The 21,988-nt window shown below is 49.0% G+C and overlaps 1 protein-coding gene across 1 annotated transcript in view; it reads right to left on the bottom strand.

Annotated features, from left to right (window-relative positions):
- AGPAT3 (1-acylglycerol-3-phosphate O-acyltransferase 3) overlaps positions 1-21,939 on the bottom strand; it is a 91,300-nt gene extending 69,361 nt beyond the window's left edge. Inside the window, exon 1 of the mRNA XM_004696900.2 lies at positions 21,879-21,939. The gene's annotated coding sequence lies outside the window, so the exon portion shown is untranslated. The remainder of the gene's footprint in view (positions 1-21,878) is intronic.
- Positions 21,940-21,988: the final 49 nt, after the last annotated feature.

The following is a 21,988-nucleotide window of genomic DNA, read 5'->3' as shown; positions in this document are numbered from 1 at the left end:
CTGTAACCTGAGCATTTCTGATCCTGAATTGGAGCTTGCTAGCTTCCCTTGAAAAGCCCAGACAGCAGACTCCTGAGTACTGGGTGTGAGCTCGGTGGCCACTGCAATGAGTTACTGCACCCAGCAGAGAAGCAGGGCCGGGGCCGGTGTGACAATCCATAAACAGGTTGGAGGGTGGAGGCCAGTCTGGCTTCCACCTCATAGAAGTCAGCCTGGGCATTGATGGTGGTCTCCTTTCTCCGGGGGGAGTCCCCAGGTCAGAGGCCACTCTCAGGCAATTTTCACAGCTTCACACCCTGTGGGCCAAGATCTCCTGATAAAACTTCTCCCAATGCATGAAAACAAAACTGGTGTGCTTTGTCCTGGAAACATAAAGACATGTGCTTAAAGGAACTTAAACTGAGAAAAACACACAGGGACTAGGGACAGAGAGAGGCCCAGGTGAATCTGATGAGGTGAAGCCGTTTGCATCCATTCAGACGATAAAGAGCAGGCAGCAAGCTACAAGATGAGGTTGTAATGATATTTAACAAAAAAACAAGTGACATTGACAACAAGAACACAATCACAGTCTGTGGCTGACGTTTTCCACTCGATGACACAGGGGCTTCAAGGAAGTTGGAGGCAAAAAAGGAATTTGAAGGCAAAGTAGTTTTTTCATGAACTTGGCTGGGAAATCTCTCAGACCTCTCCTCTGTTGTGAAAGGTGACTGTGCCCTGGCTGTCTGGGGGCAACTTACCAAGAAAACCAAACCAGTGCCTCACGTGGAGGATGACTCACTGCTACCCATGGACTTCTGAGACTGGAACTGATGACCGACGGGAGGAGACAGCCCAGCTTTCTCCCTCGGAATGGCTGGTGGTTTCAAACTGCTGACCTTGCAGTTAGCAGCCCAGCCCATCACCACTAGGCCACGAGGGCTCCTTCCTCCATTCCCTCAGATAAACAGAGGAAGTGCTCACCCTGGTCAACTCTGCTCCCCCAATTTAATAGCCAACCTGAGAGTCACTCAGAAAGAAACAGCTTGCTCAGTCAGCAGAAGATATCAGGAGTGAGGCTGATCACTGCGTCTCAGGGTGAACCTGTTGCTTCATCCTCCTGCAGCTTTCCCCACTGCGGGAGGGCAGCATAGGCTGGCAGCACTTGTGGCGAGCAGGAGCAGCTCAGTCCAGATCAGATGGGCGGTCCGGCCAGGTGAACCCGTGAGAGCCGAGATCCAAGGGGCTGCTTTGTTCCAAGTGAGGCAAGTTTCCTGCTTTTGATAGGACGTGTGTAGTCTTACCACTTTTCAACCACTGGTTGGTGAGAACTCCCTGACAATTCCTTCTTGGATAGCTTCCCACCTTTAGCCTACAGAGAAGACGATTATATGACAAAGAATGCAGCACGAGGGTTGGAGGAAGGCTTATTAACGATACACAAAGCCAGCGACTACTGTTTGGGTTTGCTTTCCAGGGGCGCTCCCTGAGCTCAGCCTCCCAAAGAAACTACGAGGACAGGTGGCCCAGGCACACGTCTCCTCACTGACAGGTGGCCGGGCCCAGTATGACCCAGGAGGTCCAACACCAGTTCCTCTGGCCCCCTCCTCTGCTGCTCCTGGAGGTTTGCAGACACAGTGCTGCTGGTTCCCAAATGCCAACCTTTAGGTTAGCAGTGAGCACAGACCACTGGTGCAGGGACCTCGACTCTTCCCTGAAGCACTTGCTGCTGAAGACCAAGGACAGCAGTCTTCAGTATGGATGACGACTCCGTGTGAAGGAGACCCAAACCCCCACACCTGAACCAATAGGTAGCATCATGACCCATGGAGAAAGGTTGAAGTCCTCCAGGATCTTGTCTCGCTTGGCTCCACAATCAAGGTTCACGGAAACAGCAGTCAGGAGATCAAAGGGAGTATTGTACTGGGTAAATCTGCCACACATCACCTCTCTAAAGTGTTGAAAAGCAAGGGGGTTCATTTGAGGACTAAAGGGCGCCTGATCCAACCGCCTCATTCATATACACGTGAAAGTTGGACACTGAACTAGCAAGAACAAAGAAGAATCGGCCCATTTCAATTCCGGTGCTAGCAATGGATATTGTCAGCAGTACGGACTGCCGAAAGAAGGACAAACTTGCCTCGGAAGAAGTACAGCCAGAATGCTCCTTCGAGGCAAGGATGGAGAGGCTTCAACTTTGGACATATTTTGGGAGGGACTAGTCCCCGGAGAAGGGCCTCATGCTTGGTCAAGTAGAGGGGAAACGACAAAGAGGAGGCCCTCAACACAAGGAGGGGCACCGTGGCTGCGGCCATGGGCTCAGCTCTCACAACCATCCTGGGGATGGCGGAGGACGGCTCTGTTTAGCTCTGCTGTGCGCGCACAGGGTCGCTGTGGGTTGGAACAACTCAACAGACGGCAGCACCGACAGCAGCCGTCAGTTCTGACTGTGTAAGGTAAGACACAGCAGCTCACAGCTGTCTGTCATTTCAACAGCAGCCACATTAGGAAGGGAGGGGGAAGCGGGGGAGGATGAAAAAGAGAGAGCGGAGGGAGGAAGCAGTAGTGACATTAATTTTAATCATCGATTTAAACCCAATCTATTCAGAGTATCATTATTCCTAAGTGTATTAACCAGATAGTCTAAGGAGCCCTGGTGGCTCTGTGAGTTAGGCATTTGGGCTATGAACTGAAAGATCAACAATCAAACCCAGGAGGTTTCTCAGGAGGAGGAGGAGGCAGTCTGCTCCTGTAAAGACATACAGCCTGGGAAACCCTAAGAGGGTGGCGGTGCGTGAAGGAACCAGTCTTTGTTTCTCTCCCACTAGTGCGGATTCCTGGGCTTGGTTTGTATCGCTGGTCTGACCACCCTGGGAGGAGACACCAGGCTGCTCACTCAGCAGAACGAGTGAGTGCAAGCTTTAGGGGCTCATCAGACAGAGGAGCCAAGCTGCCTCCCCACCTCCCTCCTCTGCCTCAGGCCAGGCTGAGGCCACTCACATCCTGCAGAAAACCGAAGCAATCTCTCTCCTTGGGGGCGGGGCAGGGACCCAAGAGAGCAACTTGGTGGTAACTCACCTCAGGATCCCTTGAAACTCGGGCAGTCGGGGATGACAAAGCAAAAAGGATTCTCACACACTCCCCTGTCCTTACCTGGGCAATCCTACCCAGCAACCACCTGGAGCCTTAAATTCAACCCTCAGCAAGGATGGCAGGCTGAGAGCTGAATGGGAAACCTTTCACTTACCTGCTGGGGCATCAGACAGACCTGCAGGTCCTTCTGAAAAGGTGAGGGATGATACCAGAGAGGAAATGTCAGTCCCTAGGTGAGCTGGCCTTTAGTCTGTCTCAGGGCCTCCCATGCTGTGAGGGGCGGAGCCAGAGGAAGGAATCTTGCTGAGCTCTCACACCTGGCTGCAGAGGGGTGGTGCTCAGCACCTCTACCTGAGTGTCCTCTGAACCCCTGGCTAAGTAGCCCTGCAGGCAAGCCAGCAGGGGAGCCCTGGAGGGTGGGCCTGGGGTGGCTCCTGCAGAACCCTGGGGACACCACACGTGGGCTGCCCACACCCTCTGGGCAGTCCCCAGGCAGGGCAGAGCAGGAGCAGGGACAAAGGGAAAGGCACCTGAGGGGAGACACTTCTTTCTTCTTTTCAGATCCACAACTAGAGACCCATGGGCCTCCCTCCCTCTCCAAGAGACAGCTGGGACGTGTGGCGGAACAAGTGGGGGCGGTGGGGCAGGGGACAGTAGCAGGGAGGATAGCCAAGCAAGAGAAATGGGGGGAACAGGGCAGAGACACAGGGGCTCTGGGACCCTTGTGAAGACTGGGGGCTGGGCCAATCATCGCACTTCGGGGGTCTCCTCAAAGATCTGGCTGATGAGCAGGGACAGCGTGCACCATGCAGCCGGTCTATCTGGCCTGGGAGGTGCAGGGGGAGCTTTGCTGAGGGCCCCGCAGAGAAAAGTCTTGGCTGTGCCCTCTGCCTCTTCTGGCTGGACTTCAAGGGTGTGGTGGGGAGGGGGGGCAGGGGGGGGAGGTGTCTCCCAAGACCAAGCAGCAACACTGGGTCATAAATGGCCGAGGCTGGGTCACATTGGCAGACTGCTGCACTGTCACCGCACCATCACCAGGAGAGAAATGGGCCTGGTGTATCCTGAGATCCTCACAGGTGGGCTGCACCTGCTCTCAACAGTGCCAAGCTCTGGGCAGATGGCCTGATGCGGGTCCAACAGCAAGGACAACTGTGACCCGAGGTGTTGGGCAGGACTATGGAAAGCCACAGTCCTGGACAGCCTTGAACTGTGGCCCACAGAGCACAGGCCCCAGCCGCAGGCAAGGGCAGACAGCTCACTGCTTTCCCTCTTGCAGCCTCCACGGAGGCTCCTTCTGCGGGAGCAGACTTCTCACGGCAGACACCCTGCCCTGATCCGGTCCAACCGTGCCCTCTCCAGTGGCAGGGACCTTGGCCTGCCTCCCGTGTTCCCATGGGTGGATGTACTTCAGGTGAGGCCAGGGTCCCTAGACCCATTCACCTTTGTAGATTGTGCTGAGGTAGATGGTTTGCCCCTGGGACTCAGTCAAACCTGCTAACGAGCACCTCCCACTGGCACAGCCACAGGGAGGGGAGGTGGCAGCAGGGGCAGCCCCTGAAGGTCGGGAGCCTCTCTGAAGTAGAGACAGACTGAACCGACTAAAACCACCCAGTCCCTTTCTCTCCACTGAGATCATGGCATTAAAGACATCCCCTTCCAAAGAGGGAACCCTTCTTCATCATAAACAACATCCCCCCCCCACCCGATAAAGAAGCCCACAATATCATGGCAAGCTGCCAAGTACTCCCCAAACCTTCACAGAAATGGCATGAAGATTCAGAGAAGTCAGTACAGGAATGCCCCCAGGCCTATGCCCACTGCCAGTCCTCAGCAGGTTTCACTGGGCTCCCGGAGTGATCGGCCTGCAGGCAGGCCCATGCCTTCGCTTGGCCCATGCCTGTCCCGGGGTGTCTGGAAATCTCAGGGGCTGCCAGGGGCTGCCAGTATCTCATTTGGAAAATGATCACCGCTTAATCCTAAGGGGTGGAAAAGGAAGCTGGTTCATGAATCCACAAGGTAGAGCTTATTAATGATTAACCAAAAAGTACAACCACCAACCTCCAGTTTCTAGATCACCAACTGAAAAAGAAGGTATGTGCCGGCACCAGCTAATTCCCTGCACTAGCTAACCGAGCTGGCTGCAGGCTGCGCACTGCCGTGGCGAATCAGCCCCGAGGCTGCTCAACTTTTCAGCACGCTAGCACCTAGCACCCCTCTCTGCCCTGCACCCCTCCCTGACATGTGAACAGGTTGACCTGGACAAACAGACAGCAGAATGGTGAGCAAGCTCTGTCCTGTGCCTACGGCCCGGTGAACCATTGGCCAATCGGGTCAACCTGGGCAGCAGGCACAGGACATGGAAGTGAGGGCTCTTCGTCAGGCCTGGACCCTAATCTGCTGGGCCCTGTCAGAATCAGTGCATGCGGAACAGGGAGGGGACAAAATGAACAGATGGGGCCCTCCGAGACAGAAAGAGACAGGCAGCCATTAAGAGTGGAGCGACGTGGCTCCCAGTCCGTCCGGCAGCTGGCTGCCGTGGTGCTTTTCGGGACTGGTGTCCACAACTCCGCCCCAAGGGGCTCCTGGGGGGACCCCAGCACAGAACTCCACATGCCTAACAGAGGCTGCGGGAGGACTCTCTAGGACCTAGGCTTGGGCCCTGAGGTCTTCGTATTGCTTGAGAAGAAAAAAGAGGCCCTGACGAACTAGCCATCACCCGGCCGAGCACCGTGCAGGCAGCCACTGCAAAAATCAGAAACGGTGGCGGCCACACGGCTTCTATGGCAGACAGGGCTTTTCACAACCATGACCCACTTGGCTCTGCCAAAGGGAAAGCAGGCTAAGCGGTGCTGACGTAGCACTGAGTCTTCCCGGAAAGATACACCACCTGCGAGGTTCCGAAGAGACAAAACGGTAACCGAGGGAGGGAGAGAGGCCCGCTAGACAAATGCCTCAACCGAGAGAAGGCTAGAGCGACCAAACCCGCTCACGGACGCAGACTCGCAGACGAGCAGCAAGGGTGGCGAGACTCGGTCTCGCTGCCTTCGGACACACCGTGCAGGGAGACCGGTCCCTAGGAAAGGGCATCCCAGCTGTGGGGAGACCCACGGCCAGAGCCAGTGTCCAAGCTCAGAGCTGGGGACGAGCTTCCCCCAAGGACCAGGGATGGCCCCCAATACATTTACCTGACACAGAGCGGTTACGGACAATGGGACAGTGTGTGAGTGCCCTCGGCTCTGATAACAGTGAAACTACAGAAATGGAGGAGGAGGGAGGGAGGGGAAACGATGGAACCTAGGGTAGGTTCCCGTGATGACCTCCGGCAGCTGCTGGGAATCACACCATCTGAAAGTGAGTGAGCCGACCAAGCTGTAAGGCAGCGGTTCTCAAGCTGTGGGTTGAGACCCCTTTGGGGGTAAAATAATCCTTTCACATGGGGTCACCTAAGACCACCGGAAAACACATATTTCCAATGGGCGTAGGAACGGAGACGGCTCCTCTATCTGTCTCCAGGCGGCTCCGCCTGGAGATACGCACACATACAAGAACCGGCGTGAAGACTGTTGCCCACGCTACACCATGCTTCAAGACAAAATTTCATTCGTTTGTCATTAGAAATAAATATTTCACAATATAGAATTACATATTGTTTTGGTGAAGAATCACTGTGATTTCATGATGTTCAATTTGTAACAATGACGATACATCCTGCATATCGGATATTTACATGATGATTCATAACAGTAGCAAAATTACAGTTGTGAAGTAACAACAAAAATAATGTTATGGTGGGGGGATCACCACAACATGATGAACTGTATGAAAGGGCACGGCATGAGAAAGGTTGGGAGCCACTGCTGTAAGGGAAGCGGAGTGTGTGAGGGGCCTGAGCAGATTGTGACGGGGAGGCCACTGCTCAAAGCTGGTGGACAGAGGCAAGGGAAGGGGGAGGACAAGCTGCCAGGCGTTTGATTGTTGCTCCTTTTAGAGGAAGAGACCTTGTCCAATAAAGGAGGGGACTGAGGTCTTGCATAAAGGTATTAGTATTAGGTTACCACGAAAGCAGACACACAAACTTCCACAAATATCAGGTTCAGAGAGCTTCAGAAAACTGAAGCTAAGAAAAGAGACCACACAAGCAAAGATTTTGCATGTTAATGTGAACATGCATGTGTATGCATTTTATCTGTAACTCTTCAAATGAATAAATGAAATGAAAGGACAACAAACACCTCAACCATGTCAACACCAGGTAGTTTAAACAAACATACAAAAAAACCCACCCCAAACCCACTGCGTGGCGTCGGCTCTGACCCCCAGCAACCCTAGAGCACGGGGCAGGACCACCCCTGTGGGTTTCCGAGACCGTAACTCTACGGGAGTAGAAAGTCCCATGCGTCTCCCTCAGAGCAGCTGGTGGTTTTGAACTGTCGACCTTGTGGTTAGCAGCCCAAAGTGTAACCTGCACCATCCGATAGCTTAAATCACCTAGTAAAAGGAAAATGTTTCCATAGTGGCTTACAAGACAAACCCCAACTCTGCTAGATAGAAGAGAAATACCTGAAATGAAAATGATTCACCAAGATTGGGAATAGTGAACAAATGCATTATGGGAAAATGTAAAGAAAAATTACTAAGGTTTACAATCAAACAAAATGTCAGGGCAAATGGAATTAAATGAGACAGAACAGGGACATGTACAATGTTTCTGGAAGCTAACTTTCTTAAATTGTACCAGGTAATAATTCCACAGCAATTTCACAAAGCAGAAGTTACAGAGGTGCCAGGGAAATCAATGGGATAAACGGAAGTGCACACTAGTAACCAGAGACATTACACCTTTCAAGCCAGGAAAGAACAGGTGGCGACATATAAGCTGTAAGCTGTAAAAGCAATGAGACCGAGCTTACGGACATGTAGTGAATTCTGTACTGGAGAGTTGAGCAGAGCAGACAGCATCCTGTCAACTGGTCATGGAATGTTCCTGGAGCGGGCCCGCACTTCACAGCAAAGAAAGTTTCAACAGAGTCCTGAAAAGGCAGTTAAGATCCTATTTCCTAGGACTGGATAACAAACTCAGAATGCATAAAGGGCTTTCTACCCAGAGACTTAACCATTTCTTTCTTATGCAAGCCTCTCACAGGGGCATGCAGTTCCCAGAAGAAGTATCAAGAACAACTACAGCAGTTTTTAGAGGAAGCACTATGACGCTCAATGCTTTACATCTTTAGAAAAGCATTAGAGTCCGAGAATAAGAGAATTAAGCACCCAATTCTAAGAGTTAGGGGAAGCTACAAAGTCACTGAAGGGAGTCATAATGTAAAGGGGAAAAATCCTAGCTATAAGCTAAATTTAAAAGATATTTTGTAGGGGAAAAAACCAGCCAAATTGATAAGCCATCTATATCGTTTAAAAAATGGTAAAGAAAAAGAACTAAAATACAATAAGAGGGAATGACCATCAAAGTAAAAGAAAAAAATTGAAACTTCACGGACATAATTATACAGCTCTGTGCAAACTCACGTGACAATCTTGCCGAGGCAGACACTCTTCTAGGAGAATAAAATTAACAAGAAAGTGGCCACAGAACAGACAGACAATCTAAACAGACCAATGTCTGCAGAATTAGTAGAGATAGCTATCAGTTACCTCGAGCTACAGACACCAGGCTCAAATGAACTACAAACCTTGAAAAAACAGATTATCTGAGAGACACTTAAACTTCTCCAGATCATCAAGAAGGAAAACTTCCAAACGCTTGCTCTGGAGCAAGTACCTTCCATTCAAAGCATGGCTGCGGGGGTGAAAGGAAGGCGGGCAGAACAAGAGGGAGCCAGTCCAGTGTTTCTCAGAGTGGTCTGACAGGATGCCCCCTCGATGGAGCATACGGCAATAGAGGACAATTCTGGGGACACACAGCAGGGAGAGAGTCCGGTCTGGACGCCCACAATGGAGTGAACCATGAAGGGAACTTAACAGATCCCCAACAGGTGCAAAGCCAAGCCACAAAACTCCTGAGGAGCCCCCAAAATTTACCTCAGGCTAGACGGGCAGTTCCGGGAACACCCCAGGACTCGAGGGAGAGATAGTCATAAAGGTCAGTGGATGGACCTGGAATTATGTATGCTTTTTCCTTTTTTGATAGTTCTTTTGTTAGTCAATGTTTTGTTTTCTTTCTGTTTTGTTGTTTTGCCTATCAACATAGGCATGGGAAGTAAGACTGACGAGAAAGCAGCAGACCTACAGTTCTGGAGGGACCTGGGTGGAGGGGGGCGGGGAGTGGTGAGCAAACAACGCCATAGACAGGGGAACAACTAGGGAATTAAAAGCAACAAGAAGGAGGACACAGAGATCCCAGTGGTGTTGGAGCAACAGCAGTCTAGCTGGGAGGAATTACCAAGAGGCAGAAGAGGGGTGAGTGTGTTGTGGGAGAGAAGTGAGGCTTGCTACTCCCACCAGGAGTTGCAATCTTGGAAACCCACAGGGCAGTTCTAGTCTGTCCTATTCGGGTCCCTGGGAGTTGGGGGGAACAGCTTGATAGCAGTTACTTTGGTTGTTTGAGATTGCAATGTGCACAATAAATTTGTCATCACCTGACTTTGCATGACTTCCAGTTGGGAAACAAATTCATCAACTTTGCCAGGAAGTGTTGTCATTTTAGCTTTGTTTTAATCTGGGATTGGCAAACATGAAGATGTCTGATCATATTGACTAACAGGAGAAGATATGGATCAATGGGAGCTACCATTGGTGAGAGTCTAAATTAGAAGAAGCACTTAGAAAAACAATTACTGGCAAGTCAAGTGTAACCTCATATTTACTTTTTTAGGCATTTACCCAACAGAAGCTTTTACATGAGCACAAGATAAGCTATGCAAGCAAATGAGATATAGATGTATGTTGTTGGTGGTTGTATCAGATGACATGCGGTTAATTCCGCCTCAGGGCATCCCTATGCAGGCAGAGTAAAATTAGTCCACAGAGTTTTTAAGGCAGTGACCCTGTGGATTGCAAGGGCTATTTTCTGAGTACCCTTTGGATGACTTCAAATAACCAACCATATGTACCACCAGGGTCAGCAGTTCTAAACCCCAGGGGAAGATTAGGCTTTCTATCCCTATAAAAAGTTAACCTCAGAAACCCACAGAGGCAGTTCTACCCTGGTTTTTTTTTAAATCATTTTATTGGGGGCTCATACAACTCAACACAATCCATACTTGCATCCATTGTGTCAAGCACATTTGTACATTTGTTGCCCTCATCATTCTCAAAACATTTTCTTACTACTTGAGCCCTTGGTATCAGCTCCTGATTTTTCCCCCTCCCTCCCTCCCTTCCTCATGAACCCTTGATAATTTATAAATTAGAATTATTTTCCCCTGTCTTCCACTGTCCGATGTCTCCCTTTACCCCCTTATCTTCTGTCCAGCCCCCTGGGAGGGGGTTATAGCTAGGTCATTGTGATCGGTTTTCCTTTTCTTCCCCCCCCACCTTCCCCTACCCCTCCTGGTATGGCTACTCTTAATATTGGTCCTGAGGAATTCATCCGTCCTGTATTCCCTGTGTTTCCAGCTCTTACCTGTACCCATATACATGGTCTGGTCTAGCCAGATTTGTAAGGTAGAATTAGGGTCATGACAGTGGGGGTGGGGATGGGGGGAAGCATTAAAGAACCAGATGATAGCTGTATGTTTCACCGGTGCCATACTGCACCCTGACTGGCCTGTGTTCTCCCTGAGACCCTTCTGTAAGGGGATGTCCAATTACCTACAGATTGGCTTTGGGCCTCCACTTTGCACTCCCCCCTCTCCCCCACTACCAATTCATATTGACATGATTTTTTTCTTCTGGTCTTTGATGCCTGATCCCTGATCTCACTGACACCTTGTGATCACACAGGCTAGTGTGCTTCTTCCATGTGGGCTTTGTTGCTTCTCAGCTAGATGGCCACTTGCTTATCTTCAAGCCTTTAAGACCCCAGACGCTATATCTTTTGATAGCCGGGCACCATCAGCTTTCTTCACCACATTTGCTTATGCACCCATTTGTCTTCAGCGACCATGTCTATCCTTTAAGGTCACTGTAGGTCATTCATTGCTGGCGGGGTTGTAGAATTATACAATCACTATGGAAACCAATATGCTTCCTTAAACAAATGCAAACACAAGCATCAAATACAAAGATCCTGCAATACTTCCACCTGGTACATACCCTAAAGAAATAAAGAGAAAAACATGAACAGAAACAAAATAAAAAAGAAGGGTGAGCGTGAAGGTGGGGCAGGAAGAAGACAAAAGGAAACAGAGGAAAGATCCGGGAAGCAAAGCTATGGATAGAGGTATAAACATAGGTGTGCACTTAGGTAAATATATTAATTCATACAACTAGAGGTATTGGCCTACGTACATATATTTATATGGAAATACATTGAGGAAGTGGACAGACTCTGTCCCTCTGCTCAAGCCCTCCCTCAACACAGGAACACTTTGTTCTAACAGCCTGGTTTTCTGTGATCTTACTCTTCCGACACGATTGCTGAAGACAGAATTTTGCCTTCTGCTGGTGGGTTTCACTTGGCTTGAGCAGCATGTTTTTCCTGACTTTTACTGTGAGCTGGGCAAAGGCTTACAGAGCAGATCACCAGCTGTACGGTCAAGGTCCCATGGACTTTTTGTGCTGTCTCATTCACTGCAGTTCCCCATGCAAAACCAGGCATTCCATCTTCTCCCTACGTTTCCTGTCCCGCTCCGGCTTTCCCAACCCTTCTGCACTTTGTCCTGAGGCACATGCTGCCCCTTGATCTCACCAGCTGATTATTCTAAGGTGTGTGTACCTCACGGGTACTATTATTCCCCTTAGAGGCCGACTATTTGCCTTAAGACTGAGCCGTGGGGGGAGTTCCGTTCCAGACCTCCAAGGTGACTAAGGGCCATGGTCTCAGGAGTCCGCCACTCTCTAGCTGGCCTGCTGCTTTCTCCCGCTCTGCCCAGGACCTTCTGATAATCCCTTCCAGGGCAGTAGGTCGTGGTAGCCAGGCACCATCTGGCTCTTCTCGGGTCACGGTCAAGGAGACTGGTGTTAGCCTATAGCCTGCGGTTCCACTCGACTCATTGCTTCCCTGTGTCTTCCTTCTACTTGACTCGAGGACAGGGCGTTCGGCTCTGATGACCCGTCGCAAGCTTTTAAGACCCCAGTTGCCACTCACCAAAGTAGGATGCAGCACACTGTCTCTGTGGACTACTTTATACCAGTGACCTTGTCCTCCAAGAGACTCAATGGTCCTGAGCTTCCAGACCTCGAGATGCTTGGTTACGTCTAAGAAGTTTTCACAATTTTGGCCCCTTTAAGCTCCACCACATTCGTAGACATAATTGCACCAAAAGTTAAGTACTCATGTGCAAATGTCCTGTCAGACCTACGAATATGTTCATGGGTCCACTGCCACTCTCCCTCTCGCACCCACTCACTCCTCTATCTATCCAGGCAGCTACTCGTAGACGATAATTACTGCAGGATGGTATATGCGCCACGCCTTCTTACAGGGTCTCCTCCTGCCACCATTGTTTTTTTCCAATCTCCCTCTTGTTTTATATTGCCTGTACAACCCAAGTTAACATGTATCTGCCATCATGATTTATTTATTTATTTATTTTGGTCTACGTGAAAACCTTTTCTCGATAGCTAACACCAGTGGTCCCATTCGGTACTTGTGATCGACTGATCTCAGCCAGCACAATGTCCTCCAGGTTCATCCATGTCACTGAGCGTTTCGCCAGTAAATCATTATTCTTGAACGCTGGATAGCATTCCACGGTCCACTGTGTCTTCAGACCACAGTTGGTTCATCCATTCTTCCACTGACAGGCATGCAGGTGGTGCCCTCATTCTGCTGTCGTGAATGAGGCTGCAGGAACAGGAGTGCACGGCTGGCATACACCAGGGAGAGAGACTGCTAGGGCACATGGTATGGCTATCCTCCACTTTGTGAGGAAGAGCCGGGCATTTCCCACAGGGATTGCATTGTCTGCAGTCTCACCAGAGCCCCGATCTTTCCACAACCTCACTGGTGTTTGCTGTTTGGGTTGGGGGGGTTGGGCACTTGCTACAATACTGAAATAATACCTCGCTGTTGTTTGACTTGATGCCCGTGAGTTAGCTAATGGCTAATGATCACGAGCATTTCTTCTTAAAAATAATTTCTATATAGTTCACATATCATATAATTTAATTATTCAATGATATTAAGAAGATTTGTGCAATCATCACCACAATCAATTTCAGAATATTTTCTTTGTGTGCTTCTTGTTAGCTTCCACTGCCCCCTTTCTCCCCTGCCAGGCCCCTAGGCTATTATCAATTCAGCTACTGTCTCCATAGACCTGCCTATCCTGGATTTCATACACAGAAAGCCATACAAAACACAAGCAGGAAGCAAACAAAATCCCCCAACAACGAGGACTAGACAAAGCAATGACCTCATCAGACAATATTAAAACGGAAACAACTTTCAAATGGGTCAAAAGGGAGATCCAATCATAAAGGATCACGTTTTAACCCTACCAGTCGTCAGTCATAATCGACTTTGCAGTGCCCACTGTCTGATCACAAGACTATTCACACACCTCCACCGGGGTCAGAGGGGGTGCACCAGAGGTGTAATCTATGTGGGGACCTTGCAAGTGGATTTTGGGCTTCTACTTTCATCCACAGCCTTCTGCACACCAGGTTCACAGTTTAAGTTCTCTGGATTCCATTATTCACCATCCTTGGACCACACAGGCTGGTGTGCTCCCTCCGTGTGGATTTAATGACCATCTCACTCAGAGGACTGCTTCGTGTAGGACAAGTTTTTCAGTCCTCAGTTGCTACTGAAGACTCCAGGCATGGCTCAGCATCGCTTCATAGGTTTGCGGGCCACCTGCATGTTGTCAGGTACATTGTTCATTCACATTCTCGACCCATTTAAAGTTGGACCATTAATCTCCTTGTTGTTGAGGTGCTAGTGTTTTCTATGCATTTCAGAGATCAGCCCCTTATCCGATGGGTCATTGCCAACACACTGGCTTGGGATTTTCCCTTGTATGAAAGACTGGAATATTCTATATGTGGAAACCATTGGACACATTACAATTCCCGGAACTCCCATTTAGAAGTCGACAGAGTTTTCAGACTTAGCTGCTAACTTAGACTTGGGTGGGAGCAAAACTAACTATGTAAGGCTAAGTAAACAACAATTTCTTATAAAGTTGTTACTTTAATATTACTGCTGTCTAATGTTTGATTGTCAATGTATAAGAAACCATTTTTCTCTTTTCCTAATTAGTCTAGATTTTTATTTGAATGGAATAATTACATAATTTCTATTTTTATAGTTCAAATAAAATTAGACGAGAAATAACACCAACCGGGATTCTGACTAAATGTATCTAAATTATTTGACCCATGTGCTCGATGAAACAAACACTGAAATGACCGGGTGACAGACGCAGTTGTTCACAGCGGAATGACTTTCTCTTGCGTTTACAGCACCAGACCGAGAGCACACAGAGACCATTCTCTTCTGCCACTTCCCCTTCGTCCTTGCTGGGCTGCACTGCGGCGAGCGGTCAGTCCCCTGCCATGCTTCCACCAACCTCGGGACCAGGCTGTTGAGTGCTTCTTGCGTCCCCTTTCAGCATCGTCAGCCTGCAGCCCCATGAGTCCTGCGGCTAGCATTGGACCTGCGGACTTGAGTGGAACTGGGCTGGGCGTCTTTTCCACGTAAAGTTGCTTGTTGATACAAAGTTCTTTCTGTTACACAGACAAGTGTCGCTGGTTTGTTTCTCTAGGCAACCCACCTAACACACTTATAGAAACAAACAGGTCAAAGCTTTATGGCATAGTGAAAACACACAGTGTCTGACTACCCTGTAATCATTAGTCTGATGGATGGCATCTGGGGTCATGCAAAACAAGCACTCTTCTACCACTGGTTGGAAAAATTTTATGGAAATTCTTGATCAAAAGGTAGGAATAATCAAGGTACACGATAACATTTTCAGGACTGAGGCTTCTGCATGAAGCATGGGCCAGACCACATTTTGCCATGACATAGTTTTGTGACCTTGACTGTTTATCAGAAGTTACTTCTACTCTACAAATTCTTGGAGCACATGTTTCAGATGTCAAGATGCACCGAAACCTGCCTGCAGCAGGTGTCAAGATGTACTATTGAGATTTGTGTGTGTGTATGTGTTTCAATGTTCCAGGAGACTTGCAAGTAGCTTGTATGTAGCCAGAGTCTACCTCTTGAAACGTTCCTCCACATTTTATTTGCAGTTACCACTAAGAACTTTTTGTAAGCAACTTTAAGTACATACCAGGACATTGCAATACTATTTAAGCTGTACTTCACAACTGCGTTTAACCTCCACACACTCCTACAATTGAAGAGCCCGGGGAGTACCTAGTGGACTGGTTTCACTCTGTTCTCTCCAGTTCAAACTGTGCTTACTCAATTCCCACAATAAACATATCTCCTGCTTGAGCTTTTCAACCACGAGGGTGTCTTTGGCAAACTCTGTAATAACCGTGATATAGACTCTTATAAGAATGAAAACAGAGACGAACCAGCCAGGGTGCAGTCTAGCACCGATGAAACATACAACTTTCCTCTAGTTCTTTAATGCTCCACCTGCCCCCTCCACTATTATAACCCCAATTCTACCTTACAAATCCAGCTAGACCAGAGCATGTACACGGGTACAGATAAGAGCTGGAAACATAGGGAATCCAGGACAGATACCCCCCTCAGGACCAATAATGAGAGTAGCAATACCAGGAGGGTAAGGGGAAGATAGAGGGTGGGGGTAAGGGGAAACAGATCACAATGATCTACATATAACCCCCTCCCAGGGGGATGGACAACAGAAAAGTGGGTGAAGGGAGACATCAGTCAGTGTAAGACATGAAAAAATAATAATTTAAAAATTATCAAGGGTTCATGAGGGAGGGAGGAAAAAAAGGTGGAGCTGATTCCAAGGGCTCAAGTAGAAAGCAAATATTTTGAGAATGATGATGGAAACATATGTACAAATGTGCTTGACACAATGGATGTATGTATGGATCGTGATAAGAGCTGTAAGAACCCCCAATTATTAAAATAAATAAATAAATTTTAATAAAGAAATAATTTTTAAATTAAAAAGTAAAAAGATAATAATGAACACCGAGAGGGAAATTTGCTAAAGTGATATTTTAAAAAGTCACTGATATCATTAAGCTTCTTTCCTGCTTCGGAAAATTTAAGTATTTTTCATTTAAAAATGTTCTTCATTTTAATAAGTAATTCAGTTGATTGCTGCTATTTTGAAACAAATTGTTAAATATTTTTACATTTCCTCAACTTTAATTTCGAATACAGTACATATCAGTAGCAGGGGGTCTCAACCCAGTATGATTGACACGTGGGTAGCATCACTGGCCTCTCTCTTTCTGCTCCATGTATTAACACCCCCCACCCCCACCCAAGAACATCACCCCAATACAGCTCCACACACAGCCACACATCTCTGTGGGGTAAAATCACCCCTGGTGTGAACTACCAACCACCAGACATAATTCACACAAACAAAAGTGCTTTGGGCCCCTCAATACATGTTTTCTAAGTATAAAGAGACTAAACGGTTGAGAACCACTGTTCTTTCCTTTGAAATATAAATGTAACAAATTTCCAATAAAACCTTAGCCAACGGAATCAACACTAATAATAATACTTCATGACCAAGGGGTTTGTTCATTCCATTCAAAGTAGGTCTGGTCTGTTATTAATTTCTTCTATGAGAAATTTGGGCAGGCAGTTTAACACAAATCAATTCCACTTCCTGATTAAGAAAAATAAAAAAAAGATACTCAAAATATGAGCTAAGTTAAAATATAAGAAATTCCAGTGGTGATGGGGTAGAAGTACTTGGCTGCTCACTGGAAGGCCAGCAGGGTGAATCCACGGGAGGAAGATGTAGCAGTCTGTCTCTAACAAGTTTATGGACAGACCCTGTGGAACGGCCGGACGCTGTCCTACAGGGTTGCTCTCACAATCAACTCGACAGCTGTGGGTTTTGTTTGGAAGGTCACACACTCCCTTCCCCGAAGGTGGTAACATCTCAGCATTTTACCTAGAGGAGAATTCTGAAGAGCATTCCCACAAACATCAGAACAAAGTAAAAATGCCTAGTATTTAGCAAGTAAGATTCAGTGAGACAATCTTACCCATGAGTATAAACAGAATGCTTAAATAAAGATCTATTAGCAAATTGATTGTAGCTATACTCGGGTGTTTACTAAAAACAAACAGAAAATCATGACCGACTTTGGTTTGCTCCAGGAACAAGGGACTAGACAATGTGGAAAATAATTAACCTTATTATTAAAAATAATGGATAAGAGGAAAAAAGCAACAATATTGTTTTATTAGCCTCAGGAAAAGCAGATGACAAATTCAACCCTCATAATTTTTGCAGAAGGACATCTGTTATCCCTGCATCTATTGCTCAGATACTGCAAGTCTTAGTCATCAGGGTAAATCAAGTAAAGAAATAAGAGAAATAAGGACTAAAAAGAAGAAAACATATTTTTGTCATCTGTACAGGGTATAATTGTCTACAAAGAAAATCCAAGAAATTCTTGAGCCAAGGTATTAGAAATGAGGCTTTGATAGGTAGCTGGGTAGGATTTTAATAACATTCCACACTTACTGGTTCCCTTCCCTTCTCAGAAGTCAGCCTCCTTCCTTGGAAGAAACTCATTTTCACTTTGGAGGGACAAGAAAGAGAAAAAGGTTACACTGTAAAGGTGAACGTGGGACATTATAAAGCCCCAAACCCAAACCACTGCTATTGAGTCAACCTTGACTCCCAGGTACTTGGTAAAATCTTTAGGGGAGCAGACAGACACATCTTTCTCCCAGGGATGGATCAGCTGGTGGGTTTGAACTGCAACATTTGTCAAAACTCAGGGGCCCTTAACAACACAAAGAGTAAACCAAAGTAAACCAGCGACTGTACTTAGCAACAATGTCTCAGCATGGTTTCACCAATGGTAACAAACGTATCACAGAAATGCAAGGCCTATTATTAATAGGAGAAACTGTGTGGATGGGACAGGTGCTTTCAGCACAATTCTTCTGTAAATTTAAAACTGCTCCTAAAAAGCAGAGCCTATTTAAAACAAATAAACAAAAACTATGCCTGCAGGATTAAAATAAATAAATAACGTTACGAGGGCATGACGTGTGCCGTTCAAGAGCCAGCCCCACCAGCACTTGCTACAAAAAAAATCCCCAAACCCTCAGCTGCTTCCTTGTTCCCGTTTGAGGACCGGACTGAACGGTCACCCGGGTGCCCTCCAGCCTGTCCCTGATAACCCCAAGTGGTACCCCCTAACCTCAATCCACATCCCCGTGATGACTGAAAAATGGAAGCAGTGTCGAGAGGCTCATCGGTGACAACTAGGGAGGCAACTCGCGGGCTACGTGTTGCCAGTTGCCGCTGAGCTGATGGACTCACTGGTGGTGAGCCATAGGAGTCGGAGTGGAACCTTGCTCCACAGGGTTTTCAGGCGACGGCTTTGCATGCCCACCGGGAATTCTTCCAACCTGCGACCTTTTGGTGCGCGGCGGAGCCCTTCACAGATGCCTGGGGTTTTGCTCAGGTGCTACTGCTTCCACCACTTGACTTGCTTCAACGAGAATCCCCAACCTGCTGGAGCATGTCAGTGCTCCGCTGCAGGAAAGCCCAACAAGTCCCTCCTCTTTTTCATTGTATTCCCTCAGAGGTAAAGGGTCTGAAAGACGGGACCCGCAGTCAGGGCACCCGCTGCCCTCTGCTCAGGGGCTGTAGGAGGCTCCTCCCGGGGAGCTCAGCAAGGGCATGTGCACAAACCTCCACACGGGTCCTGATGGAGAGCACTGGTGAGCTGGTCGGACAGCAGCCGGTCCTTGCAGGAAAAAGGAATCGTGGCTATTTGAAGTCACCCAGAACCCTCTGCAAATGTATCAAGAGCACAACTGGCAAGACGGATGTAGAGTGGGCACCACACCAAGACAGAGACAAAGTCTGCTTTCCACGGGGTTGGCTCTGGGGAGGGTGGGCTCACCCAGACCTCAGTGCTGGCCAAGGTCACAGCTCAGCTCTCCTCTGAGAGGGCACTTCCAATGTCACTCAGCCAGGCAGCCTCTGACCCCAGCCCTTTACGCGGGGTAAGGATGCCAGCCCGTGACACTTTCTGCACCAACCCAGACAGACCTTCAGGCACCTCAGCGGCCTTCAGGGATGGCATTCTCAGACTATCACTCAGTCACCTTTTACAACAAGCACGCCCCCCAAGGGGGGGGGGGGAGGCACGGCTCAGGGAGGCAGTCTGTGTGGGCTAAGGCTCCCAGAGAGGTGTCAAGTTCAGATGAGAGGAAATCATGTTGCACAGCGGCGGGTCCTAACATGGCACGTAAACACTTCAGCAGACACTCGGTGTGTGCGTGCCCACACGCACATCCAGGAGTTGTGAGTATGTGGGTGTCCCCCCATGAGCAGGAGTGAGTGGCTCTCAGATTTTAGTGATTAACCATGCCTGGCTCTCTGCTTCGTTTGCGCAAGGAGGCATTACATTTACAACAAAGACATACGCATTTGAAACATAAACAAGGCTCCTCAGAGGTTTCGACAGTCAGCCCAATTATCCTGAACACTGATAAGGTTTTTTTGAAGATAAAAGCTGGCCCTGCCGGGCATGTGCCTCCACTAGAGACAACCTGGCAGTCAAAGTCGGAGCCCTTTGCCCGGACGCTCCTACCCTCCTTCATCAGAGAGAGTGTGTGCATGCCCACCTCTGATCCACCCCAGACACCTGACGGCACTGGTACTTTTCCTGTCTGCCACGTCACTGGGGCTCCCTGTCCAGGCAGAGCCTCTGCATGGGGCCCAAGGGGGCTGGCGGCCATCGAAACGCAGTGCCATGGAACTGCTAACAGGGCTCCCTTCACTCTCCTCAGGGCACACATTGGCAGGATCGACAGACGCCCCTTCTGCGGAGATGCACGTTTCAGCAGAGCTCCCAGACAGAGCCAAACTAGGGAGAAAGGCCAGGCAAGCTCCTGGCAAACATCCACAAGGGAGAACCCTGTGGGCCATGGAGTTCCATCTGCAAAGGGTCCTGGGATGGCCAAGGACTGGGCAGTGGTCCTTCTTCCTGGGCATGGGGTCACCGTGAGTGGGCATCCAGCATGAAGACAGTGGACGAAGGGCGCTCACTGCCCACTATCCCACCCTGACCTCCATCTGAGGAGCCCGAGGGACGGGCAGGGTGCAGCCCCATTCTGGAGCACTGGTCCAGCAAACCTGGTGGGAAATGGGGGTGGGAGACGGAGACTCCTGAGCCTCTCTGCCCTGAATGTCTCCCAGTGATTAGCATTAGGAGGAAAGATACCATGTATTTGCTTTCTCTTTTGTGCAGAACAGTAGCTTGCTGCAAATTAACAGTTGAAAACATAAGCAGACTATTAAATCAATAATGAGCAAAAAAGCAAATACGCTTTTGTTGACTCAGAAAGATTAGCGATGAGATGCTCAGGGGACCAGTTAGCTGAGACTTGCCGTGTATATCCCACTTATGTCACCAGTTATCAAATAAGAAGGCATAATAAAACATAACTCTAAGACACACCAGACAGTCATTTTAATTTGAAAACCGAGGCAGCATGCAGGGCCCCGTGCGTATATTTACGCAGAGCTATGAATGTTGACGTGGGGTGGGTGTTGGCCTACTCCACCTGCTGATGGTCTCCCCAAGTCACAGTGAGACCATGTGTGAAGGTATAGCTGACCCACCCACGGGGGGGGGGGGGGGCGGCTTCCTGTGGATGATTTTGGAGACCAGAGCACCAGGCCTGAGGCTTCTGGTGGACTCCAATCTTCGCTATGACAGACACCTAGGGGCTAAGACCAGCAAGAACTGGGACCACGGTGGGTGAGCTCACTCTCTGCTGACAGTGATGTCCCCAGTCCAAGGCCCAAATCACTTATGGAGGCCTGACTTAGGGACCAGGAATGTAGAGCTGGGACACTACACACTGCAGACCCCGGGGATGGGTGGTACAACAGAGCCAGGTGGTCAGCATGGCTCTAAACCAAGGCCACCTGCTCGCCTCGGACAGGAAGGATGGTCCAGGTTGCTGGGAGTCACTCTGGGGGACAGGCTCTTTCCTCAGCCAGATGAACAAGGTTCATCCAATTCCGTGCTTTCCCCGAGGCAGGCTACCGCAGGCTCCTCGGGAGCCCCCTCCAGGTGTGGGCGCACTGGTACGCAGACATGGGCTCCATGCTGTTCTGGCAATGTGGGGCAAGTGCAGGTTAGACTCCTGGTCAGACATCAGTCTGTCCATCTGCAGAGGCTAAGCAGCTTTTGGAGCAGTGACCGCACGCAGTCCTGCCCTGCAGCCCAGCAGCACTGAACTCACCCTGAGGGGCTCCACCGGGAGAGCGGCAAGGACAAGATGGTGTCTGTGCGTTTGGGGGGAATTTGAGCAAATGGAAATAAGTATCCCTTGGTCCTTTAGGAAATGTCAAAAAGTGTACCCTTCAAAAGCGAATCAACAACATATTAAGGCCCCACTGTGCCCAAGGCCAACAGCTTTATCATCTCATGTAAGGTGCCAAGTAGTCTCAGAGATGGATCAAAGCCAGCGTCCAGATCTGCACAGGGGAGGGATCCCCAAGGCCAGGCTGCAGTCAAGACACACACACACACACACCCCGAGTCAGGTGTCCATGACTTACCAAGGCACAAGGTTAGCAGAGCCAGCGGGCAGGTGTCGGGGCAGGTGTCCCACTGGAGGGCCTGGAAGCAGAGACACAGTTGTCAGTGCCAGCCCGCACAGCTGGGAGGG

The sequence above is a fragment of the Echinops telfairi genome, unplaced genomic scaffold (genome assembly GCF_000313985.2).
Source record: "Echinops telfairi isolate 266 unplaced genomic scaffold, ASM31398v2 ScPeMD7_7469;HRSCAF=8507_0, whole genome shotgun sequence".
Taxonomy (NCBI): domain Eukaryota; kingdom Metazoa; phylum Chordata; class Mammalia; order Afrosoricida; family Tenrecidae; genus Echinops; species Echinops telfairi.
Note: the sequence above shows the minus strand (reverse complement) of the source record. Positions and strands in the feature narration are given on the sequence as shown.